We start from the raw sequence: 15,239 nt of genomic DNA, 5'->3' as shown, positions 1-15,239 counted from the left end.
TCTCCTTTATTCACTTAACTACTAAATCCAACCAAATCATATATATTTCATATATAATACGTAACCTAGACACTTAACTTAACATTATTTATCTTAATGAATATAACAAACTTACTTACTTCAACACATAATTACCGAAACACTTGAATGAAATCACCATGCACATATATATATTACCATATAAATACTAACCATAAAATACTAATCCATGATTAAAGTATGCTTAAACCATAATTCAGCCCAAAACCGAACACAAACAAGAAAATTAAACCATTTTCGCATGGCTTAATATTACATAATCTAAATTCAAGTATTTCATCTACGCTATACATGCCATAAGATCGAATTCAAAATTTACAAAATACCGAGAGGAGTCGATAGTGTGATAATCTTCTCTGACGATCCCCGAGCTCGTAACCAACTTCCAAAATCTATAAAACGAAGAACAACATACACACAGTAAGCTATTTAAAGCTTAGTAAGTCATAAGCAAAAATTCATTTATATATATATATTAATACTTATTCCATCATTAAGTTAAAATAAACCAAATATCATAATATTTTGTACCATATAACACTTTAATAAAAATCACATTGTATTTTCATATAAACAAACCATATGGCCAAATACACATAAATATTTAGCAAAGCCGAATATTCAATAAATCATTATGCTAAAACATGCTTATACTCAAATGGTTAACTCATACTCTATATTTCATTTGAAACTATTATCAAATTAAAATAATCAACTTACCTTATCAGCAATTAAGAAAATGGCTAACACATACCTGAATAATTTAACTTTCTTAACACATTTATTTGCTTTTACTATTGCTCATATAAAATTTATAAAACATAGAGCCCTGTATAAAACACCGGCATAAAGCCTGCTAGGCACAAAGCCCGATTCATTTCACCGGCACAAAGCCTACTAGACATAAAGTCTGAATTAATTCACCGGCATCAAGCCTGCTAGACATAAAGTCTAAAATAATTCACCGGCATCAAGCCTGCTAGGCATTAAGCCTGAAAATCTCATATACGAAAATGATCTTTCGTATAATTCTTTATGTTTACATAAGTCTTACTCAATAACCGTATCTCCGTAAGAATTGAATTATATTCAATTCTTCATAGCAAACAAACATTCGAACCACATATGTATAATTTACAACATTAAAATTCAGCTCAAAGAATTTGTAACCTATATTCGAACCACATATGTAAGTAAAATTCATACATTAAATTCAGCTCAAGAACTTTGTAACCTATATTTGAACCACATATGTATATAAAATTCATACATTAAATACAGCTCAAGAACTTTAAATATATATATTCGAACCATATGTGCATATATATATAATTCATAATATTAAGTTCAACTCAAAGAATCAAAGAACTTGTATCATACATTCAAACTTTATATATATAATTCATAACTTTAAATTCAACTCAAGAAATTAAATCTTACATTCGAACTACATATCCATGTAAATTCTACTATTAGTTTCATATCATTGAACTTAAAGCATACTTTAGCTAATATACATGTAATTTATACCATTAATATCAACCTCCCAAAATCAATTTCTATGTTCGGCTATCACATAGAAAAATCACCAAGTTTTATTTAATTTATATACTTTTAGTTCCAGCTTACTAAATGTATGATAGATATATTTATATAAATTCCAATTTAATAACATTTAAATTGCTATTAGACTTACCTCGTACGGTGAAAAGTCGAAACCAAACGATTACTCGACAACTTTAGTTTTTCCCCAATCCAACTCTGATTTCTTCGGTTCTTGATCTAATTATATTCAAAATAAGGTAGTTTAAATATAATTATATTCAATTTAATCCAAAAACACATAAATGGGTAAATTACCATTTTGCCCCTAACATTTACACTTTTTACAATTTAATCCCTATTGGATAAAACACAAATTACACAAAACATTCAAAATTTGACTATACCATGCTTAGGCCTAATCTTTATTATACTCATACAAGTCCATGCATTTCATTTATTTCGTATTTTAGTCCCTCAAAAATTTATTTTCACAATTTAGCCTTAAATACTCAAATTCATCAAAAATTCCAAGACAAAACGTGTTAATCTAAAACATATCCTTCATTATTCATCATCAAACATCACAAAACACAAATATTCATCAATGGCATAACTTAAAATATTCATCAAAATCAGAAATTCAAGCATGGGTCAGGTAGTATTCAAAGCAACGATCTCAAAAACGTAAAAATTATCAAAAACCGAACAAAGAACTAACCTTAATTTGAGCTCATTAATGGCCGAACCTAGCTAGATTTTTTTTCTCTTGTTTCAAATTCGGCAGTAGGAAGATGATGATGAATTTATTTTCTTTTTGTTTTATTTAACATATAATAACATATATTTTTGGTTTACTATTTTAACCTTATTTAATTTAATTATAAAACATATAATACAAGGGCAATATTGACCATTGCCACCCACTATCATCTAAATGGCCCAATTGTCATTTAAATCCCCCATTTTTAAAAGACAAAAACAATTAGGTGCTTTTAAAATTGACCCCCTTAAATTTTTAATTTTACACGATTAAGTCATTTTCTTTAATCGGTCATTCAAACGATAAAATTTAAACATGGAAATTTCACACAATCAAATTCACACATAATAAACTCTCAAATACTATTAAAATATTTTTTGACTCAGATTTGTGGTCCCGAAACCACTCTGTCCGATTAGGGTCAAAATTGGGTTGTTACAACTCTCCCTCCTTTAGGGATTTTCGTCCCCGAAAATCTTACCGGTGAATAGGTATGGGTAACGTTCTTTCATTGTATCCTCTGGCTCCCAGGTTGCTTCCTCAATTCCATGTTTATGCCACAGTACTTTGACTAATGGAATTTTCTTATTTCGTAACTCTTTAACCTCACGAGCTAGAATGTAAATCGGTTCTTCTTTATATGACATATCAGATCTAATCTCAATCTCTGACGGACTAATTACATGTGTAGGATCAGATCAGTATCTACGAAGCATCGAAACATGAAATACATTGTAAATCTTTTCTAGCTCAGGTGATAACATCAATCTATAAGCAACTGGTCCGACACGCTCTATAATCTCATACGGTCTAATGAATCTCGGACTCAATTTGCCTTTACGACCGAATCTGAATATTTTCTTCCACGGTGAAACTTTCAGAAACACTTTGTCCTCGATCTGAAATTCTATATCCTTTCTTTTCAAGTCCGCATAAGATTTCTGACGGTCTGATGCTGATTTCAGACTATTCCGAATCACTTTCACTTTCTGTTCAGTTTCTTTAATCAAATCGACCCCATGTATCTTATTTTTACTGAGTTCAATCCAATAAAATGGTGTACAACATTTACGACCGTACAAAGCCTCGTAAGGTGCCGTTTTGATACTAGATTGGAAGCTATTATTATATACAAATTCAATCAAAGGTAAGTATCATTCCCACGTACCTTCAAACTCGAGAATGCAACATATCAACATGTCCTCAAGTATCTGAATGATTCGTTCAGATTAACCATCTGTTTGCGGATGGAAAGCTATGCTAAAATACAATTTAATACCTAGCGCATCTTGCAGTTTCTTCCAAAATCGCGATGTAAACCTCAGATCTCTATCAGAAACAATAGAAATAGGTACCCCGTGCAATCTCACAATCTGAGAAATATACAATTTAGCAAGTTTATCAAGTGAATAATCAGTACAGACTGGAATAAAGTGTGCCGATTTGGTCAATCTATCCACAATAACCCAGATTGCATCTTTCTTGCTCGGTGTCAATGGTAAACCTAATACAAAATCCATCGTGACTCCGTCTCATTTCCATTCCAATATCATGATCGGCTGAAGTAATCCAGAAGGTACCTGATGCTCGGCTTTTACTTGCTGACAAACTAAACATTTCAAAACAAAGTCAGAAATGTCTTGTTTCATACCATGCCACAAATAAAGCTGTTTCAGATCATTATACATTTTTTTGTACTACCCGGGTGAACAGATAATCGACTGTTATGAGCTTCGTTCAAAATCATCTGAATCAACTTTGAATTCCTCGGAACACATATTCGGTTTTTGAACCTCAAACAATCATTGGTATCAACTCGAAACTCTGTTACACCATTCAATTCATATTGAGCTCGTTTTGCTAACAAATCATTATCAACTTTCTGAGCATCACAAATTTGTTGAACAAATAACGGTCTAGCTTTTAATTCAGCTATTATTAAACCATCATTGGACATAGTCATAGGCACATTCATTTCTCGCAAAGCAAACAACGATTTTTGACTTAAAGTATCAGCAACAACATTAGCCTTTCCTGGATAATAGTCAATTACAAGGTCGTAGTCTTTTAACAACTCTAACCATCGACGTTGTCTCAAATTCAGATCTTTCTAAGTCATCAAATATGTCACATAACTCTTTTCATGAAGCTTTAACTATATGGAATCATAAGATATCTCTGTACAATCTTTTATTAGAACACACTTCAAACCATTCATTGACATATGACTGAGAATCGTAAACTTTTTATTCAACCTAGGCTAAACCAATATTGATGTTTCGGTTGACAATATCTTTGTGCAAAAGGAAAACTTCAACAATCGAACTAACTTTAATTTACCACAATATTTTCCCAGATAGAATCATTCTGATAGATATAATTTTGTATCAAATCTTCAAGAATACAAATTCTTCTTTCAGACTATCCCTAAATTCACATATATACGTTCAAAGTTTATTTCTAGTCCGGTGGATAGATTCAAACACATATAACCCAATTATCTTTTCAATCAAATAATTCAAATCAGATTAAACCGCTGAATCAAAATTTTCAAAGAAATCTTTTCTTCTCGTTAAAAGGATAGCCCCAAACATATCATTTTACAGATTTGATCTTGATCTTCTATCATTTTCACTTTTGCCGATGTCAAACCTTTCACGAGAACTTGAAAAGAGTTTAAGCTGTCTCATATATTAATCATCGAAGTTCTGAATTATACAAAAGTCACCTTTATCAAATAGAAATCATTGGGCCTTAATGAAAACGATGTCTCAACCCTATAAGTAGATATTATCCCGGCTGTTAATAAAGCATTTGAACACAGAAGAAAATCAAATATGGTTTAAACAGTAACCAATGCAGAAACCCAACTTCTATCACTCTGATAATGGTACTGCAGTACTCCCATATTTCAAAACAGAAATTATAATTATAATAGATATAACCATTTTCATCAAATGGATATCTCTTACAGATAATCACATAGATTCATAAAAAAAAACTGGGATAGCGGAATTTCAACATATGAAGCTACACATGATATCTGAAAATTACAACCCATATAAAATGATAACAATTCCGATGATATCCTAGAAAATTTCCAGAAAGAACAATGTCACACATAAGTACTGAGATCTACAGTATCAGAAGCAATATAATCTTCATGTATATTCAACAGAACATTATCTAGTAGAAACAGAATATTAGCCTCATACAGATTTTATCGTCGACTTTCATATCCACACAATGGAATAAATACCAGAGAAAGACAGAGCAATGTCGAACATAACCCAAACAAACCTACGATACTTTCGTCTATTAGTATGTTTAACTAATGTTCTTATACGATAAGAATTCCTTCTTAAATTAAACAGTAACATATACTTCTGGGGATAAATGTACACATAGAATGCTAAGAAGAAATCATAGTAACTGTCCGACTATAACCACTGCGCTCAGCCATCAATACAATTCAAACATTATTCAACTGTTTAATTTTATCATCATTAAGTCCATATTATCCCATCAATAACAAAAATCAATTCAAAAGAACTTTCAATTAATACCTTTCTATATATATCATACCTGAATACTTTTATTTCATCAAATTCAACTTCTTAGTTAACAGTGACTTTGCATAATACGAATGGCCATTAAAACGATTCAATATCTCTTATAGCACTATCTCAATTTGCTGACCCATTCTTTTATTCGACCACATTAGTAATCTTTCAAACACAAACCTCTGTAACTCCACACTTGTGAGCTTATTCGATCCAAATCTTACAGATTTCATTGTAACATTTTACTGATAAGGGGTGAGGGTAGTAAAACCTCAAATTTAACTCGGACATAAATGCACATAACACATACTATTACAAATAGCCAATTTATTAATAATTTCACATTCTCGAAACATTTAATAAACATTTGCTTATAATCACATTTTTCCTCAACACATAGTCCATATGCCAACTCAAATCACAAATTCACAATCAAAGCATTCATATAGCAATCGTAGGCCACATATCACAACTCATATACTCATATCATTACAACATTTATCAACAACAAAATATCTTATATCCTTATTCATACCTTCATGAGTCACAACTCATCATCAACACATTTTCACTCAAACATTTGAGTATTTACTTCTGTACTATCAAAATTAGCTCGGTTGGAAACATATCTGTCTCATCAAAACAATTTTCGTCAGAGTCGGGAGATATCACACTATCGCAGGTTAAATATGGCATGTATAGCTAAACTCACACACACTACGTTAGTCCTAGAACCGACTAAACCGTAGCTCTGATACCAATCAAATGTAACACCCCGACTCGTGTCCGTCGCCGGATTAGTGTTACGAGGCATTACCGATCAAAACCCGACTCAATTTTTTTATAAATAAATTAATCCATTATATATATACTAAGCCATAAATCCTAATCAATACACATTTGAATATATATACATTCGTTTACTCTATCAATAAGCCAAACGTAATTAATCACCAACATGTACAAGCATACTTCAATTTATAAATCATCTCCTATATTCACTTAACTACTAAATCCAACCAAATCATATATATTTCATATATAATACGTAACCTAGACACTTAACTTAACATTATTTATCTTAATGAATATAACAAACTTACTTACTTCAACCACATAATTACCGAAACACTTGAATGAAACCACCATGCACATATATATATTACCATATAAATACTAACCATAAAATACTAATCCATGATTAAAGTATGCTTAAACCATAATTCAGCCCAAAACCGAACACAAACAAGAAAATTAAGCCATTTTCGCATGGCTTAATATTACATAATCTAAATTCAAGTATTTCATCTACGCTATACATGCCATAAGATCGAATTCAAAATTTACAAAATACCGAGAGGAGTCGATAGTGTGATAATCTTCTCTGACGATCCCCGAGCTCGTAACCAACTTCCAAAATCTATAAAACGAAGAACAACATACACACAGTAAGCTATTTAAAGCTTAGTAAGTCATAAGCAAAAATTCATTTATATATATTAATACTTATTCCATCATTAAGTTAAAATAAACCAAATATCATAATATTTTGTACCATATAACACTTTAATAAAAATCACATTGTATTTTCATATAAACAAACCATATGGCCAAATACACATAAATATTTAGCAAAGCCGAATATTCAATAAATCATTATGCTAAAACATGCTTATACTCAAATGGTTAACTCATACTCTATATTTCATTTGAAACTATTATCAAATTAAAATAATCAACTTACCTTATCAGCAATTAAGCAAATGGCTAACACATACCTGAATAATTTAACTTTCTTAACACATTTATTTGCTTTTACTATTGCTCATATAAAATTTATAAAACATAGAGCCCTATATAAAACACCGGCATAAAGCCTGCTAGGCACAAAGCCCGATTCATTTCACCGGCACAAAGCCTGCTAGACATAAAGTCTGAATTAATTCACCGGCATCAAGCTTGCTAGACATAAAGTCTAAAATAATTCACCGGCATCAAGCCTGCTAGGCATTAAGCCTGAAAATCTCATATACAAAGATGATCTTTCGTATAATTCTTTATGTTTACATAAGTCTTACTCAATAACCGTATCTCCGTAAGAATTGAATTATATTCAATTCTTCATAGCAAACAAACATTCGAACCACATATGTATAATTTACAACATTAAAATTCAGCTCAAAGAATTTGTAACCTATATTCGAACCACATATGTAAGTAAAATTCATACATTAAATTCAGCTCAAGAACTTTGTAACCTATATTTGAACCACATATGTATATAAAATTCATACATTAAATACAGCTCAAGAACTTTAAATATATATATTCGAACCATATGTGCATATATATATAATTCATAATATTAAGTTCAACTCAAAGAATCAAAGAACTTGTATCATACATTCAAACTTTATATATATAATTCATAACTTTAAATTCAACTCAAGAAATTAAATCTTACATTCGAACTACATATCCATGTAAATTCTACTATTAGTTTCATATCATTGAACTTAAAGCATACTTTAGCTAATATACATGTAATTTATACCATTAATATCAACCTCCCAAAATCAATTTCTATGTTCGGCTATCACATAGAAAAATCACCAAGTTTTATTCAATTTATATACTTTTAGTTCCAGCTTACTAAATGTATGATAGATATATAAATTCCAATTTAATAACATTTAAATTGCTATTAGACTTACCTCGTACGGTGAAAAGTCGAAACCAAACGATTACTCGACAACTTTAGTTTTTCCCCAATCCAACTCTGATTTCTTCGGTTCTTGATCTAATTATATTCAAAATAAGGTAGTTTAAATATAATTATATTCAATTTAATCCAAAAACACATAAATGGGTAAATTACCATTTTGCCCCTAACATTTACACTTTTTACAATTTAATCCCTATCGGATAAAACACAAATTACACAAAACATTCAAAATTTGACTATACCATGCTTAGGCCTAATCTTTATTATACTCATACAAGTCCATGCATTTCATTTATTTCGTATTTTAGTCCCTCAAAAATTTATTTTCACAATTTAGCCTTAAATACTCAAATTCATCAAAAATTCCAAGACAAAACGTGTTAATCTAAAACATATCCTTCATTATTCATCATCAAACATCACAAAACACAAATATTCATCAATGGCATAACTTAAAATATTCATCAAAATCAGAAATTCAAGCATGGGTCGGGTAGTATTCAAAGCAACGATCTCAAAAACGTAAAAATTATCAAAAACCGAACAAAGAACTAACCTTAATTTGAGCTCATTAATGGCCGAACCTAACTAGATTTTTTTTCTCTTGTTTCAAATTCGGCAGTAGGAAGATGATGATGAATTTATTTTCTTTTTGTTTTATTTAACATATAATAACATATATTTTTAGTTTACTATTTTAACCTTATTTAATTTAATTATAAAACATATAATACAAGGGCAATGTTGACCATTGCCACCCACTATCATCTAAATGGCCCAATTGTCATTTAAATCCCCCATTTTTAAAAGACAAAAACAATTAGGTGCTTTTAAAATTGACCCCCTTAAATTTTTAATTTTACACGATTAAGTCATTTTCTTTAATCGGTCATTCAAACGATAAAATTTAAACATGGAAATTTCACACAATCAAATTCACACATAATAAACTCTCTAAATACTATTAAAATATTTTTTTGACTCAGATTTGTGGTCCCGAAACCACTCTGTCCGATTAGGGTCAAAATTGGGTTGTTACAATCATAACCAAAACAAAAGAAAACAAGTTAGTACAAAGCAAGAGCAAGCAAGAATAAATAGAATACCTATCTGGGTGAATACTAGGGGTTCGAAGTGGTTCTACCTAGGGTGGGCTCCTAAGGTTCACTACATGAGGTTTGGCTCTAAAGTAAGGGTACCCAAACCAGCAAATTCCTCGATCTTCACCCATTATAGGCTATTATAAACCGAGTTTAGTTCAGTTCAAGGGGATACATTTCCCTATGGCCATGCGGAGATGAAAATCTCACGAAGACATAGGTACAAATGTATCCCGGAAGCGATTCACTATCCCATGCGGAGGTGAAAACCTCATGAAGGCGTAGCTTCTCGCTCCCACTTAAAGGGTGTGACCAACGGTCATGCAATGCAATGCGCAGAAATAAATCTGAACTTAAACTGACACATCGATTATGAATCACAATGATGAAGATCGTAATAAAGATGAAAAAAAATGCAACAAAAGGATAGTATATTTAAACTAAGTTTTTGATTTTTGACAAAAAGACAAAAAGTAATCAACTCGTGGCTTGACTCTCGTGTTTGTCCCCAGTGGAGTCGCCAAGCTGTTGACACCATTTTTTGGATGAAAACGGGGTCAACTTGGGTTTGAAAATGAAAACGAAAGTAGGAGTCGCCACCAATCTTTTTTTGATGAGGTGTGATCGGGTCACCTTTAAAAGCGGTTGTTTTTAATAAACAATTTAATTTTATTAAAACAACGAGTTTGGTCTACAAATTTCAGAAAACGGGTTTGGGAGTCGGTTACGTACGAGGAAGGATTAGCACCCTCGTAACGCCCAGAAATTGGTACCTAGTTGATTACTTAATGTATTGGTGTCGAAAATTAAAGACTCGAAAAGAATTTAAAAATACGATCCCTCTTTATATTGCGTTATTTTAAAATTACTCGAATAAATAAAAATGGAAAATGCTTCCTTATCTCGAAGTAACAAGATGTCACATCCAATAAGTTAGGACCCAACATCTCGTATTTTGAGAGTAAGCTTGCCTTTTATTTTTTGGTTTAAACCTCATTTATTTCAATTTTAAAAGGATATTCGGTTATTTAGGTTAACGCGAGAAAAAATCGAAACCCAGTAAGTTAGGGCACGACTTCTCGAATTTCTAAATACGAAATATTGCATTTATTATTAAAAAAATCCTCGTATCGAGAAAACAACATGTCATATCCAATGCGTTAGGACACAACGTATTGAAATCCCGATATTGAGCTTTTATTCATTTTTAAAAGAATAATCTTGATTATTTAAATTCAACAAAGAAAATCGAAACCTAATACGTTAGGGCTCGATTCTCTCGAAGATCTCAAGTATCGAGTGTTATTTTTATTTTGAAATTTTACGTTTTTGGATAAATCCGAGTAAAAATGGATGCAAAATAATAATGATAACAATGTAAATAAAATGATACAAGCAAAAATAATAAACAATAAAAACAATTATACGAGCAAAATAACAAGAAACTAAAGTAAGAAAACAATGATAGACATGTAAATAAAAGAGTGAACAAAATTAACAAAATCATACAATTATAAAAGATATATAAATGTATATGTATGTATAAAATGAGTGTATATAAAATTGAAATGAGACAACTTATAATAACTTTAAAATGTATGTATACATATATTTTGAGACTATAAAATATAAAAAAAAAGAATATACATATGTATATAGTTTTAAGTTATAAAAAAATATGTATGTATGTATTACATATTTAAAAAAATTAAAAATACAAAGACTATGTGAGTGTATATATATATATTTATATAACAAAACTTGAAGTAAAAAAAGGTATAAAGTAGGACAATAATAATATTATTAATATTACTAATAGAATAATAAAAGAGTATAAATCTTAACTATATATGCGTGTATATATATAAGTAATTATAATAATAATATAACAATAATAAGACAAATATATTTAAAATCTTCATAAATGAGTATAAATGGGAATATAACTAATAATGATAATAACATATTAGTCATAGACATACATATATAAAGATGAACTAAAATATAAAGAAAATATATAAAATGCAAAAAAGGATTAAATCGTAATAAAAGGAAAATTTAAAAGTAAAATTATAAATAAGTAAATAAATAAGGACTGAAAGTGCAGGACGCGGGAAGGCCAAGGACCAAATGCTCAAAATACCCAAATCTGAACACGTGTCCCTTTTCAGTGCGCCAGTGGGTTAAGGACCCGATTGGAATTCAAACAAAATTGCGGGACTGAATTAAAAAAGTGAAAATAAACAGAAAAGGGAGAAAATTGAAAAGGGCACGAACATGGAAGGGCCAGAGTTGCAAATAACCCACCCGCACAAAAACACGCGGACCCTGGGTTGCGGGTCAGGTCGACGCGCGGGTAGGAGGGGGAAAACGGCGCCGTTTTGCTTTATGTTATTTAAACTAATTGTTTTCTGAAATTTCATTTTTGCTAAAAACTTAAAAAAAACTAATTTCTCTTTTTTTCTCCCCCTCTCTCGAACCCCCATCCGGCCGTTGGGCTTCTAGGCCTTCACCGCGCCGCCGTGCCCCCCACCGTCGTTGGTGATCGGAACAGCGCAAGGGTCGCCCTCTTGGGCCATTTTTGAAGCGCTTGAAGGCCGAAATCCTTAGGCTTCAAGGTTGAAAGGAGAAAACTCAGCGTCCCTTCCCCACGTCCCGATTTCAACGACCGAAATGGCAGGCGAAGGGCTCTTCAGGCGACCCCAGGTATTCTCCTTCCTCTTTATTTTATTTTTGTTTTTTTAAATATAAGATAAAATAAAATAAATAGAACAACGGATCTGAAAAAAAAAAGAAAAAAACCTTAGTCTTGCTTTTTATTTCTCTAGTTCGTGAAATTGCCCGGAGAAGAGAAGCCGACCATTACAATATTTTTGTTCGGACTATATAGCCGATTTTTACAACCCCTAAACTTCTATTTTTGTCGTTTTGCTATTTGGCTACTTGTTGTTGCATGTTTATTGCTATTTTGCAGGTGTTCTGACGTGTTGGTGCAGGCGACGGTAGAGGCGTGCGACTAGGCCGGCGGAGGCGGCCAAGAGTAGAGGCTTGAAGACCTAGGTGCGGCGCACCTAGGTTTTTTTTTTCTTGGCTGAAATGTGTTTAGTTTTTTTTTTGTGGGCTAGGGTTTATTTTGCTGAAATGTTTTTTTTAGTTTGGGCTGGTTATTTGGGCTTAGGGTTTTAATTTGGGCTGAGGGTTAATGGGTCCCGGGCAAAATGGGCTTGTACAGTACCCACATCACTCTTCAACCAATTCACCAGACATACAACCACACATTCTTTGTGATGTTGGTTTGTCTGAAATCAATGGTTATAAATGCCTTCTACCTATGGTTTTGCAGTACAATTTCACAATCAAACAACATGTCCTTACTATGCTATCATCTTATTCCCACAATAGTAAGTTTTGATGTTTTCTTACAAACTAAATATTATGAATTAATTTATACATGTAGGTCTAATTATGCATACAGTCCTTATACTCTTCACATTTTTTAAATTTAATTACTCTATTTTTAATTGTATTAATTTGGATTATGTGATATTTTTAAAGCAAAAAATTTTGCTCATATTGCCAATTTAAGGGTATATTATTTCAGAAAAATAAAAAATATATATCTGCATTCACTCTCCTTTCTTTGAAACAAAGCTAACATCTCAATTTATGTAAAATAAAAGAATGAAACTCATAATTTCAAATCCTTATTTTCTTCATAGTTTTATAAATATACTTTGTTTCCCATATTTTTTTTTCAAAATATAACTTGTAATTAATGTTATTGAACAGAAGGCCTAAATTTGAAAAGTTTGGAAGAGTTGGAGTTGTTTGATTCATCTTTACCCTCAAACTTTATTCAAGTTTTTTGACCACTCACTTCTCTTAAAAAATTGATCACCATTGGTATTGGTGGTACCAACACTCCACCTATGCATGGTAAATATTCTATTTTCAGTTACTCATCATTTTAGTTTTATACATCTCTAGATTTAATATATATAAATGTGTTACTTTTTGAATTTTGAAATAGAATTTCTCTTAGATGTGGTAATTAGGATTATAGATTCAGATATCTATAAATTTGATATGCTTCTTTTATATTCGAATGCTATAAATTCAGATAATATTCAGATTCAAAATGAATGTGGATAGATACATGTGAATTTGCTTTGCTTATTCACATAAAGCCATAAAGGAAGGATATTCAAATCCACTTTATAAAATTGATTTTATATATAAATAAAAAGAATTAACTACTTCTATATTTTTGAATCAGAACTTTGAATATTAAAATGCATATATTCAAATTTAATAGAAATTTATTAACAATACACCAATTAATCTTTAAATTTCAAATTTCACAAGTAGAAAGGCTAAAATTTTAAATTCTACAAACCATATGGACCAGAGAAAAAAAGTTAAACACGCTAAAGGCAAAGAATTAGGGCATAGCATCTTGAATGCCTAAATTCGAATCCCATCACGTGTAGATTCTCTCCTAAATAATTGTAAGTTTAAAGCCCATTATGTATGAGTTTTATCTAAATTTATTTTGATTTAGATTTGAATATATTTTAATTTTCACTCTTGAATATTTTATATTGAATTGATTATTATTCTAATTAATTCAACATATTTTATTTATTATTTAGATTTTTACCTATTTTTAAACTCCTTAAATATATACATATAATACTACTGCTTTTGCAGATGTCTGTGAATTCACAAATCTCCAACAGTTGGACATCCATGGCTGTAATCTAAAGGGTAGCTTACCCATGTGTTTCTCCAACCTCACCTCCCTTAAAAAGTTCTCTCTCTCTCACAATCAGTTTTCCGAAAATATATCTATCCTTAAGAGCCTAAAATTGCTTGAATCTTTGGACCTCTCTTCTAATCAGTTCTCTGGAAATATATCTGCCATTCAGAGCCTAACATTGCTTGCATATTTGGACCTCTCTTTTAATCAGTTTTCTAGAAATATATCTGCCGTTCAGAGCCTAACATTGCTTGAAACTTTGCACCTATCCTCTAATCAGTTCTCTGGAAATATATCTGCCCTTGAAAGTTTAACATCCCTCCAAGTGTTGGCTGTTTCAAACAATAAATTTCACATCCCAAGCTCATTAAGACCTTTGTTCAACCTTTCAAAACTCAAGTACCTCTATGCAGATAACAACACCATACATGCTGATGATCATGAAATGTCGCATTCTTCGGCTCCAAGGTTCTAATTGAGTACCATCAGCATTCAACATATTTGTAGTACCAGAAAGATTGTTGCACTTTACTGAACTTACTGTGAAAGGAAGGTCTCTTGGCACTGATCTTTGGGCATCTGATGCATTAACGTTGGAACTTTTATCATGCTCTATAAGTAGTGCTTTGCGTTTCTTCATAGAACATAGTTGTTGCTCTCTACTTTGTTGTTTATCTTATGGAAGATGACCAGTCAAACCAATAACATCATGATTTTGATATTGCATTTTTCCCCTCCCAGTAATTAA

The 15,239-nt window shown here is 31.1% G+C and overlaps 1 protein-coding gene and 2 long non-coding RNA genes across 10 annotated transcripts in view; 1 reads left to right on the top strand and 2 right to left on the bottom strand.

Annotated features, from left to right (window-relative positions):
* The window catches only part of LOC107923512 (receptor like protein 21), a 63,835-nt gene that overhangs the window by 31,623 nt on the left and 16,973 nt on the right, over positions 1–15,239 (top strand). The window lies entirely within an intron of this gene.
* On the bottom strand, positions 277–2,597 carry LOC121218656 (uncharacterized). Its single transcript, XR_005915164.1, has 3 exons — positions 2,303–2,597; positions 1,736–1,821; positions 277–431 (listed from the first exon to the last, which is right to left on the bottom strand). It is a non-coding gene; the product is annotated as an uncharacterized lncRNA (long non-coding RNA).
* Positions 7,093–9,256, bottom strand: LOC107924628 (uncharacterized). Its single transcript, XR_005915165.1, has 3 exons — positions 9,189–9,256; positions 8,622–8,707; positions 7,093–7,327 (listed from the first exon to the last, which is right to left on the bottom strand). It is a non-coding gene; the product is annotated as an uncharacterized lncRNA (long non-coding RNA).

This window comes from Gossypium hirsutum, chromosome D06, assembly GCF_007990345.1.
Source record: "Gossypium hirsutum isolate 1008001.06 chromosome D06, Gossypium_hirsutum_v2.1, whole genome shotgun sequence".
Taxonomy (NCBI): domain Eukaryota; kingdom Viridiplantae; phylum Streptophyta; class Magnoliopsida; order Malvales; family Malvaceae; genus Gossypium; species Gossypium hirsutum.
The sequence above is the reverse complement of the archived record's forward strand: the minus strand, read 5'-3'. Positions and strand labels throughout refer to the sequence as shown.